Source organism: Natrix helvetica (genome assembly GCF_964273705.1).
Source record: "Natrix helvetica genome assembly, chromosome: 1".
NCBI classification, from domain to species: Eukaryota; Metazoa; Chordata; class Lepidosauria; order Squamata; family Natricidae; genus Natrix; species Natrix helvetica.
In genome coordinates, this window is record NC_138548.1 from 347,734,771 (window position 1) to 347,745,242 (window position 10,472).

At 43.3% G+C, this 10,472-nt stretch overlaps 1 protein-coding gene across 1 annotated transcript in view; it reads right to left on the minus strand.

Moving 5' to 3' along the window:
* Positions 1-6,919, minus strand: part of ABHD16A (abhydrolase domain containing 16A, phospholipase) — a 77,895-nt gene extending 70,976 nt beyond the window's left edge. The window contains exon 1 of the mRNA XM_081961223.1: positions 6,761-6,919. The gene's annotated coding sequence lies outside the window, so the exon portion shown is untranslated. The remainder of the gene's footprint in view (positions 1-6,760) is intronic.
* Between the last annotated feature and the right edge of the window lie 3,553 nt (positions 6,920-10,472).

The following is a 10,472-nucleotide window of genomic DNA, read 5'->3' on the forward strand; positions in this document are numbered from 1 at the left end:
AGGTCATAGCAAAAGCAATAGTAATAGCACTAGTACGTAGACTTATATCCCACTTCACAGTGCTTTAGAGCCAGGGGTGGGTTCCTGCCAGTTCTAACCTCTTCTATAGAAGAGGTTCCACAAATCTACAGTGCCATTTAAAACCGGTTCTAGCTCCCTCCCCCTGCCCGTCCGCACATCATCAAGATGAAGAGTGAGAGGAGGAATTCTGGGAGTTGAAGTCCACAAGTCTTAAAGCTGTCAAGGTCAAACATCCCTGGTTTTTTTTTTCTAAAGGGTTAGAGGTGCAAAGGTCTTGTAACTTGACAGCTTTAAGACTTGCGTGCTTCAAATGCCAGAGTTTCTGAGCCAACATTTTGGTTGCTAAGCAAGAGCGTTGTTAAGTGAGTTTCACCACTTTTTACAAGTTGACCACGCCCACCCAGTCACATGGCTGGCAAGCCTATCCCACCTAGTCACATGGCCAGCAAGCCACTCCCACAAAGCAGGCCACACCTACAGAAGAGGTTCTAAAAAAAATTGAAATCCACCACTGTTTAGAGCCCTCTCTAAGTGGTTTATAGAGTCAGCATGTCGCCCCCAGCAATCTGGGTCCTCATTTTACCCACCTCGGAAAGATGGAAGGATGAGTCAACCATTCAGAATCGAACTCCTAGCAGTCGGCAAAATTAGCTTGCAATATTGCATTCTAACCACTGTGCCACCACGGCTCTTATGACCGCTTTGTGACATTCCTTGCACTTATAACCATTGCAGGTCCATGTCATGTAATTGTCATTTGGGTGTTTGGCACCTGACATATATTTCTGGTAGTTGAAGCATTTCACAGGGTCACATGACAACTATTTGCAATCTTCACCTGGCTTCTGACAAGCAAATTCAATGGGATACGCTAGAATTATTTAATGGCCATGTGATTCACTTAACAACAATGGTGACAATCATGGCAAAAGAGCTCATAAAATCAGACGTGGACATGTGATGATTCTATTAATGGCCACATGGCTTAGCTACAGACAGTCTAGTCACAACTGTGTTCGTAAGTTGAGGATTACCTGTAGTGTCATAAAATGTGTCAGAGTTCCGACCGACGCCCTAATTAAATCATGAGCCTCGAGCCAAGCTTCAAAAGAAATCCAGTTATTTATTAGAGTTTCATATTGGCACAGTCCAAATGAAGCCGACTTTGATTTCACTAAATTTAAGTCCCGGCTCTGACCCTATTTCCCCCTTCCCTCCAGGTGTGTCATTAGTCACATCCTCCAACAAAGCAGTTTCGAGGGTTGAAGAGATCATTCCCTTCCAGCCACTGTGGGTAACCACAGAGATGGCCTTGACAGAGAGATGGCTGGAATGTGCTTTGGTTTTGACTGAAGTGTGATTCGCTGCAGCTGCAAAGTTAGTTTTCCCATTCCCCTTGCCTATGGCAACTTGAGAGTAGGCCAAGGATGCTTTGCGAGTTGACAACATATTTAGGATGACCATTGTCATGCCCCCGTCTGAAATCTGACTCTGTGGCAGATGAGCTGGAACAAGAACTGACAGTGAGTGAGAGGGCAGCTCCATTGGCCTTGGAAGAAACTGGGGAAGGGCAGAGTCAGTCCAGGCGAAGCTGTTCAGAATTAGCAAGGCCTGCAGGTAGGGGGAAGAGACAGAGTTCAGACGAGGAGCAAGAACCACCTCCTCCTGATGCAAGGGCTTGGAGAATGCAGAGAAGGCTGGATCAGTGCAGGCAGAGAAGGCCACGTGTGAGAGAGTGCCCTGCCCAGCTTCACCAGGAACACCAGGGGAATGACACTTAATGAAATGCCATGGGGAGAGGCATTTTTCGGGAACAACACACTGAGTTCCTGAAGTGTTGTTTGACAATGTTTGAACTTGCCAAGAGTCCTTGCATTCCTTGTTGGCGTTCTGGACTAATTATCTGGATTTTCTGCTTCCTGAACTCCTTGCTTGGCTCTTGTTTTGCCAAATACATTTGGGATTTATCGCTGTGCAGCCTTGGTGCAGACAGCACTGGGCTGGACTAATTGCAGCCAGAGGCTGTTTGAGGTTGTGTGGGGGTTTGTTGTCACTCTGCTTTAGGACTTGCCAGTAACATGGGAGTGTTTGGGGAGATTTGGAGCAACAAAGGGGCTGTTTGAACAGCCAGCTGTTTGTATTATCTCTGTGCCTTGCCCTGGATCATCACAACCATCTTTTCAACATCAGATATTAAAATATAGGAAACAACCACTCTTTCTCCTTATTATCTCTTCCCCTAACTACTGTAGCTGTATTTTCAGTTGCCCCCTTAATGGAATCAGAAAGTAAACATTTTCACAATATTGAAAATCTACAATCGGAGATCAACATAGAGTTATTAAAAACAACAGAAGCCAAATGTGAGCTAAACATTGACTGCTCTATTAGAATTGAATAGAAGAAATAATCTTTCAGACAGGTTGTATTGGGAAGAGTGTTGGAATTTGCCTCCAGCGAGATTGGCCAAAATGTACCCAAATCTATCCCCTAATTGTTGGAGATGCAATCACAAGCCTGGAACATTTTATCACATGTGGTGGATGTGCCCCATCACAAGGAAGTACTGGTGCAAAATTCGAAAGTGGTTAGAAGAAATTACTGAGCGAAAAATAGAACCAGAAGCATTCTTATTAGGACTACTGGATCAAAAAATGGACAAACAATCTCAATACATAATCATACATATACTCACTGCAGCCAGGATTGCCTTCGCACAAAATTGGAAAAAAAATTAATACACCCTCAGATGAAACTACAATCAGGAAAATATGTGCAGAATGGACAAAATGACAATAGAACTAAAAGAAAGAGAAGAATCGGACTTCTATAAAGTATGGAATAAAATGTACAAGTGGCTAGAAATCAGAAGCCAAAACAGGAAATAGAGAATACAAATAGATGGAGATACAAATAATGAATATTACTATAAGTGTTAATATTATGCATGTTACATCACAGGACAAGGTTATAGTAATAGGAAGGCAATGCAGAAGGGAGAATTATAAAAGCCGATATTGAAAGCCGTAAAATTACTCTATATTGTTATGTATGTTCCGTGTTTTGTTTTGTTTTATTGTGTTTTTTTCCTTGTGTCTTTTTTTACTGTTTTTAAAGATTAAAACATTCAATAAAAATTAATTAAAAAAAGAAAGTAAACATTTTCGCAATATTGAAAATCTACAATCGGAGATCAACATACAGTTATTAAAAGCAACAGAAGCCAAATGTGAGCTAAACATTGACTGCCCTATTAGAATTGAATAGAAGAAATAATCTCTCAGACAGGTTGTTTTGGGAAGAGTGTTGGAATTTTTCACAAGGCCAAGAACCAGGGGTGGGATTGAAATTTTTTAGCAACAGGTTCTTTGCCTGGTTGCTGAGTGGGCGTGGGCGTGGGCGTGGCCTACTCAGCCTCCTGCACCATGGTGTTGGGGATTTTTGCCTTCCCCAGGCTCCGGAGGCTTTCCTTGAGCCTTCGGGAGGCAAAAACGGCCTCCCCCAAGCTCTGGAGGCCCTCTGGAGGCCAGAAATGGACACGGTTCAGGGCTTATGGGAGGCCGTTTATTTGCTCTCCCAGAACCTCCGTTCAGGCCCTGCACTTACCTGGCATCCAAAAGAGGCCGCGTGGAGACTCCTGGGAGCGGCGGAGCAGGGTGGGCAGGGTTAGCCAATCTTTGGAACTACCCATTTGGTGAACCAGATGTAAAATTAACATCTAGTTTACCTGAATCGGACCGAACCGGCTGAATGCCACCCCTGCCAAGGACCAAATTTAACTAAATTTAACTCTCCCCTCTACATGATATGAAATAATTATCTTGTAAGAAGGTTTAAGGTTTATTAAATTTATAGACCGCCCCCTCTCCCCGTAGGGACTCGGGGCGGTGAAGCCTTTTGGACATATTGAGAACATGGAAAACATGCCTTGCTAAACGTTTCCTGTTTCTCAGAGATTGTGGTTTAATTTCTATGGGGGAGTGAAAGATCTGTAATTGGAAAAAAATGTTATTATTCATGAAACAACAATTCTGAAATCACAACATGGGGACAGACTCAATCATAGTTTCAACTGAGAAACTGCGAGAATCCCAGACAAAAAATGCTAGGAAATTTCTGGAAGTTTGGTATTAAATCAAATCAGCCATCAATAGATACTTAGAGGTAAACCACATATACTCACCATTTAAAAGAGATAATAAAAAAAAATCAAGGGAAACAAAAAGACCAGAATACATTGTCTCCTGCACATCACACTCATAAGCAGAGATTTATATCAGGCAAACAAACAAAAAAACAACAAAAACTTCTTAATATGTTTCTTGGAAGGCCCTCTTTCTTCCTTTTTCACTTACAAATATTATTAATTTATTAAGCTGAGCCTTATTAACTACAATTTAAATTATTCTCCTCTTGGTTTTAATTGCCTCCTAACATATTTATATACAGCTTTTATATGTTACTTGTATGTCACCTAGAGTTGCGTTATGAGGGAGATGGGCAGTTTCTAAATTTGATATATAATAAATAAACAAATAAACAAATGAGCAAGGAGAAAACCACACCCTCGCCAACATTAGCAAGGCAAACCACTGTATATAAACAGGAAGCATGAGCAAATCCCACACTCCCTAGCACAGATAATAGACTCTTTGTTAGACAGCTTGGAGATGGGGACAAAATCATGGTCTCATTTGATGTCACAGACCTGTTCATGTCTATAAATCCAGGATTAGCCAAAGAATCCATGGCTGCATTGCTCACAACACACCTGACTTAACCGAATAAACAAAGATAAAAAAACTCAGGATTATGAATCTCATAAACCTCTGCTTAACTACATACTTCCAATTTGATGGACAAATTTACCAACAGATTGAAGGGATCATTGCTTTCAGGACTTATAACGGAGGTCATCATTCAATGTCTAGAAGCCATAGCACTTCCACAAATGCATCTGAAAATATGGATCTTTACCATAATATTAAAAAAAAAACCAATTAGAGAACATCCATAGACCCATCAATAATATTCTTAAAGGAATCCAGTTTGTTAGAGAAGAAGAACAACAACTTGCTACTCTTCCTAGACATCCTGATCAGCAGAGACCAGAATGGCAAACTAAAAATGCAAGTCTACAGACAAACCTCCCATAGTAACCAGGTTCTCCACTACCAAAGCAACAACTCAACTCCCATAAGAGAAACTACATAAGGGCTTTATTTAGACGAGCCCAAACTCACTGCAGCAATCCAGAGCAGCAGAAAAAGAAAATAGAACATCTACACAATATGTTCCAACAAAATGGATTATCTACTCAGCTTTATCAAAAGGTCCCTGACCACTCAACCAACACAAACCCTAAAAAGAATTAGACTGCCTAACATCAAGAATATCTCAGAAACTACCAACAGACTACTACAACCACATGGAATCAGCTTAGCACACAAGACAACCAGCAATGGGTTGCTCTTACTGTCACTACCGGTATGCTGATCACGCACTCGTGCATTCTGTTTGCACATGTGCCTGACTTGTGCTGTGCGTACGTGCACAATACACTGCTCCTGTGACAACCAGCTGATTGTTGGGGCTTGCGCAATCACCGCATGCTGTTTGCGCATTCACATTTTGCTGTTTGCCATAAAAACAGGTATAGAGCGTGGGCGGGCGGATGGCCAATAGAGCCACCATACCAGTACGCTCTCAGCTGCTCCAGGACACTACTGGTAAGCAGACCAAAAGATCAGAGGTGGCATTCAGCCAGTTTGAGTCGGTTCTTGCATACTGATTGTGGAAATTTTGAGGAGTTCAGAGAACCGGCAAATACCACCACTGGCTGGCCTCGCCCTCCCGCCCCTTCGTTCCCTGTCCTGTATTCCCTTGTTTTTTAGCTCAACTGATTCGCGTGGCAGAGTGGATTGTCGCGCCTCAGCTGAGCTAAACAACAGCTCAGCTCACCAGCGCTGACACCAAGGGCAGTCTTTGAGTGCTGCACGCCTGCACTGTCACTACGTTAATTTGTTTGTCTAACTTGAGCCTCTATTCTGAGCTATACTGTAGAAAAGTTTTTCTTATCTGACAATGATTTACTGCGCATGCCCCCTAACACGTTTCTTAATACATCACACATTCTTGTACTTTCCTTCTGATCTTTCATCTACCTGCCGAAGGAGGTGGGCAGCAATTGTTCTTGCCAGATAGATAGATAGATAGATTTGTTTTATTTTATTTTCATATTAAAGTTTGTTTTCATTAGAACATGTTATCGGGTTTTATTTTGTTCATTAAGAGAGATGCTTCTCAGAAGGGCTGCGATCCACACCTCGTCTATTGAAGGTGGGAGGGAAACTTCCCATCCTTTAACATGCACAAAGCACTCTCTCATAGAACCGGTGGGAAAAGATTTGGAATCCCACCCACTGCAAAAGACCCAACAACCCCAGAAGAAGAAAAATAGATTTCAGAGGGAAACGCTACAGTGTTTATTATGCTTCATGGCCCAAAAGGACAGAGGCTCTTGTCATAGGCTGGGAGGAGGGATCATAATGAGGATACAGCTGGCTTATATTTGGATTCCGCTTTAAGGACAGGATGGTGGAAACTCGGGTTGAGGTCCACAGTCAGTTATTTATGTACCTATTTATTTCCTGGCTTCTCTTTAGATGCTCAGACAGACCAACGTCACGGAATTGTTGATGAATATAAAATTAAGAGGATGGAACATTGCATGTCGTACCTTGTGTTCCAAGAGGAAAACAAACACAGTGTAAAACTAAGTCAGTTTTCAGGCCAAGTATCACCTTCAACTCTCCCTTGGTTTTGTGAAGTGCCTCCTATTTCATGCTACTTGTCATGGCCCCCTCGGAGCCTGAGTCCGAGGAGGAGGATGAGACGGACCTAGGGCTGACGGAGGAATGACCGAAGGAGCAGGATGAGGCAGTCCGCCAGTGAGAAAGGGGGTGGAGAAGGCAGGCGAGGGGGGGGGGGGGACAAGGCAGACAGTGGAGCAGAGACAGAGCTCCAGCAATGAGCAGTTACTTCCCCTCGCCCCGATCCCTGAGAATGGAGAATGGAGAGGAGGCGGGATCAGTCCAAGGCAACCTGACTACTCAGGAGGAGGATGCCCCACCCCTTTTCATAAGTCTCAGCTGGGGAAAGAGATTTAAAGAGACGCTGTTGGGAGGGGTGTTTGTTGGGAACAAGCATTCTCTTTTCCACTCTCACGTGCTGTGACCAATGCCTGGATACTTTGCTGTGCTTGCCTGGTTTGCCTTTCTTGGCCTGCCCTGGTTACATGCAGAGTTGCAGTGACACAGTGATACTCCAGGTGGTGCTGCAGTCCCAGGGAACTCTTCCTGTGACAAGGACTCTCTGCAACCAACTTACAATACAATACAATAGCAGAGTTGGAAGGGACCTTGGAGGTCTTCTAGTCCAACCCCCTGCCTAGGCAGGAAACCCTATACCGTTCCAGACAAATGGCTATCCAACATCTTCTTAAAGACTTCCAGTGTTGGGGCATTCACAATTTCTGGAGGCATTTTCTGACAACAAAGAGGATTAGGGGACTGGAGGCTGAAACATATGAAGAACGGTTGCAGGAACTGGGTATGTCTAGTTTAATAGAAAGAAGGACTAGGGGAGACATGATAACAGTGTTCCAATATCTCAGGGGTTGCCACAAAGAAGAGGGAGTCAAACTATTTTCCAAGGCACCTGAGGGTAGAACAAGAAGCAATGGGTGGAAACTAATCAAGGAGAGAAGCAACTTAGAACTGAGGAGAAATTTCCTGACAGTTAGAACAATTAATCAGTGGATCAGAAGTTGCCTCTAGAAGTTGTGAATGCCCCAACACTGGAAGTCTTTAAGAAGATGTTGGATAGCCATTTGTCTGAAACGGTATAGGGTTTCCTGCCTAGGCAGAGGGTTGGACTAGAAGACCTCCAAGGTCCCTTCCAACTCTGCTAATTGTATTGTATTGCAGCACTCTGTCAGCCGAAAATGGGCCGCGGGGGGTGAGGAGAAGTATGTGGCCCTCTTATACCCTGTTTTGGCTGGCAATGTGCTGCAGGAAGCGTCTGTCCCATCCCCACCCTCCCTGCCACCACCACCCCCGGCTACTGATCCATGGAGGAGAACTACAATGCTGATCCAGTCCTCAAAGAAATCCAGTTTGACACCCCTGCAGTAGTTCATAAAGTGACCATTCAAAGTTACGGCACTGAAAAAAGTGGCTTATGACCATTTTTCATACTTACAACCATTGCAGCATCTATACAAGGTTGTGTGATCAAAATTTAGATGCTCGACGACGGATCCATATTTATGACGGCTGCAGTATCCTGGGATCATGTGGTGTCACCTTTTGTGACCTGACCAGCAAAGTCAATAGGGAAGCCTGATTCACTTAACAACTGTGTTACTAACAACTGCAGTGATTCACTTAACAACTGTGGCTAGAATGGTCGTACAATGAGGCAAAACTAACTTAACTGTCACACTTAGCAACATAAATTTGGGGTTCAATTGTGTCATAAGTCAAGGACTACCTCTAATTTCATGTAGGGTAGATTCCCCTGGTCTGGGATTGTCAAACAAAGCGGATAAAGCAAAAGGAATTGATGTCATGTAGGTCAGGAGTGTCAGTAGTCCTTGACTTACGACCACAATTGAACCCCAAATTTTTGTTGCTAAGTGAGACATTTGTTAAGCGACTCACTGAAGTTGCTAATTTAGTAACACAGTTGTTAAGCGAATCTGGCTTTCCCATTGATTCTGCTTGTCAGAAGGTCATAAAAAACAATCACATGACCCCTGGACACTGCAACGGTCATAAATGTGAGTCAGTTCCCAAGCATCTGCATTTTGATCACCTCACCATGGGATGCGGCAATGGTCGTAAGTGTGAAACCGTTGTAAGTTGAGAACTACCTATACCAACTACAGGTGTAACAGCTGTAGTTACAGAATCTTGCAAGCCTGAATATGCAATCCTGATACTTCCTTTCCCCTCACTTTTTATTTATGTGGACTAGGATTGGTTTTCTCAAACTGCTTTCTTGGCCCGGGCTCAAGTGTCTTTTATCTGACCATTCCTTTTGGTAGCATCTCTTCTTCCTGTCCTTCAAGGCTTCCCTATGTCTCTATAGACATTTATTTATATTTATTTATATTTATTTCCTATGTTTTGTTGTACGCCGCCCCTAGTCCTTCGGGAGAGGGTGCGGCTAAGAAATAAATATTTTTTATTATTATTATTATTATTATTATTATTATTATTATTATTATTATTATTATAGCAGTGGTGAAATCTAATTTCTTTGCACACCGGTTCTGTGGGCGTGGCTTGGTGGTGGTCATGTGACTAGGTGGGCGTGGCCAACTTTTTTTCACTTTTTAAAGCATTTTTGAGCGAATAGGCAGGGGAAAATGCTTTAAAAAGTGGGGGGGAAAGCTTCCCAAGATCGCATGGCTCACAACTGAGTCGCACAATCGTTAGAAGCTTTTTTTTTCACTTTTTAAAGCATTTTTTCCTGCCTATTCTCCCGGATCAGCAGGGAAAAAATGCTTTAAAAAGTGAAAAAAAGTTGGCCACGCCCACCCAGTCACATGACCCCCCCTCCCTCCCTCAAACTAGCAATTAGCAGAACCAGGGACAATCGTCCTTATTGGTTCAGCCAAACCGGGAGGATTTCACCCCTGCTCTATAGGTATCTTCCTGATGCCTTGGACTTCCGATTGCCACAATTCCACTCAACAGCAGAACCAGCGGTGGGATCCAGCCAGTTCGCACCTATTCAGGAGAACCGGTTGTTAACTTTATAAACAGTTTGGAGAACAGGTTGTTGGAAGAAAATTCATTTTGTTTTTTCCCCATTTTACAGGGCTAATCCTGTAAGGAAGGCAGGAAGGAAACACTCTGGTGTTGTTTCTAGCCTAATCTTTATTGCTCTGCTTACAGAAACTGCCTCTTTCTGTAATAGCTAACGCGAAGCGCCCATCGACATGAGTGACGTCAAGTTGGCCACGCCCATTCAGTCACATGACCACCGAGCCATGCCTACCCAGCTGGTCATTAAGGCAGAGAACCGGTTGTTAAATTATTTGGATCCCACCACTGAGCAGAACTGAATATGTGATAGGACGTGTCCAAGACATCTGGTGTGGTTGACTCAGGAATTCTGGAAGTTGAAGTCCACAAGTCATAAAGTTGCCTTAATTGCCCATAATTGCAACAGAATAACAGAGGTGGAAAGGGACCTTGGAGGTCTTCTAGTCCAACCCCCTGCTCAGGCAGGAAATCCTGTACCATTTCAGACAAATGACTGTCCAATCTCTTCTTAAAAACCTTCATTGTTGGGAGCACCTATAACTTCTGGAGGCAAGCCGTTTTCACTGCTTAATTATTCTCACTGAAAGGAAATTTTTGCTTAGTTCTAGGTTGCTT